Here is a 7,500-nt window from a genome sequence, read left to right as displayed (position 1 = left end):
CCCTCTAAGAAGAAAAGTAATCGCTGACAGCACGAAGGATGTCACGCGACTAGTTAGCAGGCTAGAGTCTCGTTCGTTATCGGAATTAACCAGACAAATCGCTCCACCAACTAAGAACGGCCATGCACCACCACCCACCGAATCAAGAAAGAGCTATCAATCTGTCAATCCTTCCGGTGTCCGGGCCTGGTGAGGTTTCCCGTGTTGAGTCAAATTAAGCCGCAGGCTCCACTCCTGGTGGTGCCCTTCCGTCAATTCCTTTAAGTTTCAGCTTTGCAACCATACTTCCCCCGGAACCCAAAAGCTTTGGTTTCCCGGAGGCTGCCCGCCGAGTCATCGGAGGAACTGCGGCGGATCGCTGGCTGGCATCGTTTATGGTTAGAACTAGGGCGGTATCTGATCGCCTTCGAACCTCTAACTTTCGTTCTTGATTAATGAAAACATACTTGGCAAATGCTTTCGCTTCTGTTCGTCTTGCGACGATCCAAGAATTTCACCTCTAACGTCGCAATACGAATGCCCCCGCCTGTCCCTATTAATCATTACCTCGGGTTCCGAAAACCAACAAAATAGAACCGAGGTCCTATTCCATTATTCCATGCACACAGTATTCAGGCGGGCTTGCCTGCTTTAAGCACTCTAATTTGTTCAAAGTAAACGTGCCGGCCCACCGAGACACTCACTCAAGAGCACCCTGGTAGGATTGCAACGGGGTCCGCCTCGGGACGCACGAGCACGCACGAGGCGCGTCGCACGCCTTCAGCTCGCCCCACCGGCAGGACGTCCCACGATACATGCCAGTTAAACACCGACGGGCGGTGAACCAACAGCGTGGGACACAAATCCAACTACGAGCTTTTTAACCGCAACAACTTTAATATACGCTATTGGAGCTGGAATTACCGCGGCTGCTGGCACCAGACTTGCCCTCCAATAGATACTCGTTAAAGGATTTAAAGTGTACTCATTCCGATTACGGGGCCTCGGATGAGTCCCGTATCGTTATTTTTCGTCACTACCTCCCCGTGCCGGGAGTGGGTAATTTGCGCGCCTGCTGCCTTCCTTGGATGTGGTAGCCGTTTCTCAGGCTCCCTCTCCGGAATCGAACCCTGATTCCCCGTTACCCGTTACAACCATGGTAGGCGCAGAACCTACCATCGACAGTTGATAAGGCAGACATTTGAAAGATGCGTCGCCGGTACGAGGACCGTGCGATCAGCCCAAAGTTATTCAGAGTCACCAAGGCAAACGGACCGGACGAGCCGACCGATTGGTTTTGATCTAATAAAAGCGTCCCTTCCATCTCTGGTCGGGACTCTGTTTGCATGTATTAGCTCTAGAATTACCGCAGTTATCCAAGTAACGTGGGTACGATCTAAGGAACCATAACTGATTTAATGAGCCATTCGCGGTTTCACCTTAATGCGGCTTGTACTGAGACATGCATGGCTTAATCTTTGAGACAAGCATATGACTACTGGCAGGATCAACCAGGGAGCTGCGTCAACTAGAGCTGAGCAGCCGGCCGCCCGGGAGTGTGTCCCGGGGGCCCGCGCGAACACGCAAGCGTCCGCTCAATTATTCTGCAAACAGGAGGAGGCTGAGCTCCCCTGCACGATACACCTCGAAACCCTCTCAGGTCCCGGCGGCGCGCAGCGCCGTCCTAAGTACTTGGTCGGGTTCGAGAGAGGCGCAATCGCCCGGAGTTTGGCGAGTAGACGCTTTAGGTGCGACCACCCGTGCTCCCAACTGAGCTTGCCGCTGCCGACAGAGGCCCGGGAGCGTGCTGTCGTGGCATTGCCGGCGGGAGACAACACGCGCCACCTACGGTGGCCGGCAGCTCCAACGCCAGCGCCACAGAAGGACAAAAGCCCCACTTGGGTGCCGAAGCGAACTCTCCCAGCACAGCGCACGCGCCAACACGTCCGCACAGCTGCGATACAAACCACCTGCGAGAACCGCAGAGGCGACCGAGCAGCAGACGGCGTCGCGGCGCCGAGCGCCGGGCGGCGGCGCATCCTCAGCGCACACAGTCCTCAATCGGACCAGCACACTGCAGATGTCCACCGCGCTTCGCACCGGGCCCGCGAGGACCTACTTTGGCCGCACGGCGCCGCGTGCAGGGTGCGCCGGCGCGCAGCTGCGCCGCCTGCCGCCTCCGTCGGCCGGCGCGCCTGCCACTGGCCGCCCCCACCAGCCGGCTGTAGCGCGTGCGCCCACGCACCGCGCGGCCAGCACGCCGGGAGGCCCCCCCTCACCGGCCGGGGACGGTCCCACCCAGCCACCGCCGCGTATCGCTTCACACCCACATGCCATTCACGTTCGTGGGCATGGTGGGTATCGCTGAAACAACCGGTTGGTAGCTCAACCGATCGTCGCCATCACTGATTCACCTCTAGCGAGAACAACCGCACCACAACGGTTTACCAGTTGTTCATTTGCGTAACGTCACCAGCAAACGTAGACGTCCATCGCCATTTGCAAATTCAACGATTGTTGCATGCCTGTGTCAGGTGTCACGACACACTATGTCTGCCCACATACACGCAACAACATGTGCACGCTTCGCGAACACGTGGAAGGTGGCCCCCGTACGTATGCGATGTCCATTGCGCGAACGACTGTCAACCGGCCTCTGTCGCATGTCGCAGATGTGGAACGCAGTGCACCATGCTGTCACGGTGTGTGAGAAGAGACGACTACGTCTGACAACACGCGCCACTACATCAACAGACGGCTCATGCTGATCGCCATCCAGGGCATACCACACTGCAATCCGGCTCTTATAGGGAGACGACACATAGCTGAGTGCACAACAGTTGGACCGCATGGTTCGCCGTTGTTGGCGCAGTCGTTGTACGGTCACATGTACCACGATGTATCATTCAGTACATGAGGACCAATGTGCAGTACAGTGTGTGATTTGGACGTACAACATCAGCGGACAGTTGACACAGGCCGTACCACAGCGTAGGCTAAGTGCTTCGCCATGCGAATGCCAATGAACAACTGCGAAGGGCATTGAGCATGTACGTCCTGCTGCCATCCACATTACAGTGTATCGCTGCAAGGTGTTTAACATGAAGCGATACACTGGGGACCAGGCAGTGCGAGTAGCAAACTATATTGCGGGGGTTGCAGTTAGGCAACACTACACTAATTTAACGCGTCGTATGACAATTACAGAGCGGGTTAAGGCCCAACGTGTGTTGGGTTAAGGCCCAACGTGTGTTGGGTTAAGGCCCAACGTGTGTTGGGTTAAGGCCCAACGTGTGTTGGGTTAAGGCCCAACGTGTGTTGGGTTAAGGCCCAACGTGTGTTGGGTTAAGGCCCAACGTGTGTTGGGTTAAGGCCCAACGTGTGTTGGGTTAAGGCCCAACGTGTGTTGGGTTAAGGCCCAACGTGTGTTGGGTTAAGGCCCAACGTGTGTTGGGTTAAGGCCCAACGTGTGTTGGGTTAAGGCCCAACGTGTGTTGGGTTAAGGCCCAACGTGTGTTGGGTTAAGGCCCAACGTGTGTTGGGTTAAGGCCCAACGTGTGTTGGGTTAAGGCCCAACGTGTGTTGGGTTAAGGCCCAACGTGGGTTGGGTTAAGGCGCAACGTGGGTTGGGTTAAGGCCCAACGTGGGTTGGGTTAAGGCGCAACGTGGGTTGGGTTAAGGCGCAACGTGGGTTGGGTTAAGGCGCAACGTGGGTTAGGTTAAGGCGCAACGTGGGTTAGGTTAAGGCGCAACGTAGGTTAGGTTAAGGCGCAATATAGGTTAGGTTAAGGCGCAATATAGGTTAGGTTAAGGCGCAATATAGGTTAGGTTAAGGCGCAATATAGGTTAGGTTAAGGCGCAACGTAGGTTAGGTTAAGGCGCAACATAGATTAGGTTAAGGCGCAACATAGGTTAGGTTAAGGCGCAACATGGGTTAGGTTAAGGCGCAATATAGGTTAGGTTAAGGCACAATATGGGTTAGGTTAAGGCACAATATGGGTTAGGTTAAGGCACTATATGGGTTAGGTTAAGGCACAATATGGGTTAGGTTAAGGCACAATATGGGTTAGGTTAAGGCACAATATGGGTTAGGTTAAGGCACAATATGGGTTAGGTTAAGGCACAATATGGGTTAGGTTAAGGCACAATATGGGTTAGGTTAAGGCACAATATGGGTTAGGTTAAGGCACAATATGGGTTAGGTTAAGGCACAATATGGGTTAGGTTAAGGCACAATATGGGTTAGGTTAAGGCACAATATGGGTTAGGTTAAGGCACAATATGGGTTAGGTTAAGGCACAATATGGGTTAGGTTAAGGCACAATATGGGTTAGGTTAAGGCACAATATGGGTTAGGTTAAGGCACAATATGGGTTAGGTTAAGGCACAATATGGGTTAGGTTAAGGCACAATATGGGTTAGGTTAAGGCACAATATGGGTTAGGTTAAGGCACAATATGGGTTAGGTTAAGGCACAATATGGGTTAGGTTAAGGCACAATATGGGTTAGGTTAAGGCACAATATGGGTTAGGTTAAGGCACAATATGGGTTAGGTTAAGGCACAATATGGGTTAGGTTAAGGCACAATATGGGTTAGGTTAAGGCACAATATGGGTTAGGTTAAGGCACAATATGGGTTAGGTTAAGGCACAATGTGGGTTAGGTTAAGGCACAACGTGGGTTAGGTTAAGGCACAACGTGGGTTAGGTTAAGGCACAACGTGGGTTAGGTTAAGGCACAACGTGGGTTAGGTTAAGGCACAACGTGGGTTAGGTTAAGGCACAACGTGGGTTAGGTTAAGGCACAACGTGGGTTAGGTTAAGGCACAACGTGGGTTAGGTTAAGGCACAACGTGGGTTAGGTTAAGGCACAATACGGGTTAGGTTAAGGCACAATACGGGTTAGGTTAAGGCACAATACGGGTTAGGTTAAGGCACAATACGGGTTAGGTTAAGGCACAATACGGGTTAGGTTAAGGCACAATACGGGTTAGGTTAAGGCACAATACGGGTTAGGTTAAGGCACAATACGGGTTAGGTTAAGGCACAATACGGGTTAGGTTAAGGCACAATACGGGTTAGGTTAAGGCACAATACGGGTTAGGTTAAGGCACAATACGGGTTAGGTTAAGGCACAATACGGGTTAGGTTAAGGCACAATACGGGTTAGGTTAAGGTACAATACGGGTTAGGTTAAGGCACAATACGGGTTAGGTTAAGGCACAATACGGGTTAGGTTAAGGCACAATACGGGTTAGGTTAAGGCACAATACGGGTTAGGTTAAGGCACAATATGGGTTAGGTTAAGGCACAATATGGGTTAGGTTAAGGCACAATATGGGTTAGGTTAAGGCACAATATGGGTTAGGTTAAGGCACAATATGGGTTAGGTTAAGGCACAATATGGGTTAGGTTAAGGCACAATATGGGTTAGGTTAAGGCACAATATGGGTTAGGTTAAGGCACAATATGGGTTAGGTTAAGGCACAATATGGGTTAGGTTAAGGCACAATATGGGTTAGGTTAAGGCACAATATGGGTTAGGTTAAGGCACAATATGGGTTAGGTTAAGGCACAATATGGGTTAGGTTAAGGCACAACATGGGTTAGGTTAAGGCACAACGTGGGTTAGGTTAAGGCACAACGTGGGTTAGGTTAAGGCACAACGTGGGTTAGGTTAAGGCACAACGTGGGTTAGGTTAAGGCACAACGTGGGTTAGGTTAAGGCACAACGTGGGTTAGGTTAAGGCACAACGTGGGTTAGGTTAAGGCACAACGTGGGTTAGGTTAAGGCACAATACGGGTTAGGTTAAGGCACAATACGGGTTAGGTTAAGGCACAATACGGGTTAGGTTAAGGCACAATACGGGTTAGGTTAAGGCACAATACGGGTTAGGTTAAGGCACAATACGGGTTAGGTTAAGGCACAATACGGGTTAGGTTAAGGCACAATACGGGTTAGGTTAAGGCACAATACGGGTTAGGTTAAGGCACAATACGGGTTAGGTTAAGGCACAACGTGGGTTAGGTTAAGGCACAACGTGGGTTAGGTTAAGGCACAACGTGGGTTAGGTTAAGGCACAACGTGGGTTAGGTTAAGGCACAACGTGGGTTAGGTTAAGGCACAACGTGGGTTAGGTTAAGGCACAACGTGGGTTAGGTTAAGGCACAATACGGGTTAGGTTAAGGCACAATACGGGTTAGGTTAAGGCACAATACGGGTTAGGTTAAGGCACAATACGGGTTAGGTTAAGGCACAATACGGGTTAGGTTAAGGGACAATACGGGTTAGGTTAAGGCACAATACGGGTTAGGTTAAGGCACAATACGGGTTAGGTTAAGGCACAATACGGGTTAGGTTAAGGTACACATTGTTGTAAGGAAAGGTGTTTTGGGGGGGGGGGGGGCCGGTTTGTTGATTGTGATTATCGTAAGTAAATGACTGCGGCATCATCTGATTTGCCACGTCAGGGTGCACCTTTGGCTCATAACAGGCGGCGCTCTGATTCCATGCTTGTGGCAGACCTGTGTCTTTCATTCCTGCCATTGTTTGTGTGCTGTGACAGGAGGCAGTATTGTGATGTTGGGTGTACCCCTGTGTAGGACATGTGTGGGTGTTGGTGGCTTAGCTGAGCAATGGTGGTTGTCGGAAGGGTGGGATATTCTGTTTTGTGAGTGGACCTCCCGGTCTGGTTATGATAGTGTGGATAGTCTAATGTGGCGGAGAGGATGCACTGGGTGTTGTTCCATGCTGGTGCTTACATATTGTCTCTGTGCCTGTTACAGGCAGAGAGTAGTGCGTGATAAGAGTGTCTGGCTGACGTGTGGTTGTGATTGTGAGCAGAGTCTTTCAGCATGTATACGGACAGTTGTATACATTATCTGTATTTTGATGGCTCTATCTATTACTAATCAGCGCCGTGTATACGTTTCATCCGGTTCCAGTCGAAACTGTTGTATCTCTGTACATTAGTGACACGGCGAGGCCGCCATGTAGTTACTCGTCTCGGCAGCTTCCACCGGTGTATGGCAAATGATTATAAGGAATCAGTCTAGTCGTCAATACCGATAGTGTGACGTCACATGTCTGGGGTGGGGGACGCTGCGCCCTTCCGGTGGGTCATGGCCTAGAAAGACTCTTCCCACGCAGGGGGGCTTGGACTGTCATTGACTCTTCCGAGTAATATACTTGCCGTACGTTTTTGCGACTGCGAGTGCAACGCTCACCGGTACCGACATGGATGGAGCGCCTCCTAGCTGACCGCTGAGCATCTGCATTCGTACAGAGAGCAACGCGATCGCGTCTGTAGCTCGTAAGTGGTACAGCTCGCAGCTCATGTATAGGGACAGCGGGAATGTCGCATATTGGACATAACTCTTCATGAAACGCACGTTATAGGGGTGGATTGCACATTGCGCGTGCGAGCAAAGTCCGCCGTTCATCCGCTGGAGTTGCGGGTTGGGCGGTTGGGGTGGGGCACGAACGGGTGCAGGTGGAGTGATTGCCGGTCCACGACTTCG

The 7,500-nt window shown here is 51.5% G+C and overlaps 1 non-coding gene across 1 annotated transcript in view; it reads right to left on the bottom strand.

The window, feature by feature from the left end:
• LOC124587063 overlaps positions 1 to 1,497 on the bottom strand; it is a 1,910-nt gene extending 413 nt beyond the window's left edge. The window contains exon 1 of the ribosomal RNA XR_006975236.1: positions 1 to 1,497. This exon is cut by the window's left edge and continues 413 nt beyond it. This is a non-coding gene — a ribosomal RNA (small subunit ribosomal RNA).
• Between the last annotated feature and the right edge of the window lie 6,003 nt (positions 1,498 to 7,500).

Source organism: Schistocerca americana, unplaced genomic scaffold (assembly GCF_021461395.2).
Source record: "Schistocerca americana isolate TAMUIC-IGC-003095 unplaced genomic scaffold, iqSchAmer2.1 HiC_scaffold_571, whole genome shotgun sequence".
NCBI lineage: Eukaryota > Metazoa > Arthropoda > Insecta > Orthoptera > Acrididae > Schistocerca > Schistocerca americana.
The sequence above is the reverse complement of the archived record's forward strand: the minus strand, read 5'-3'. Positions and strand labels throughout refer to the sequence as shown.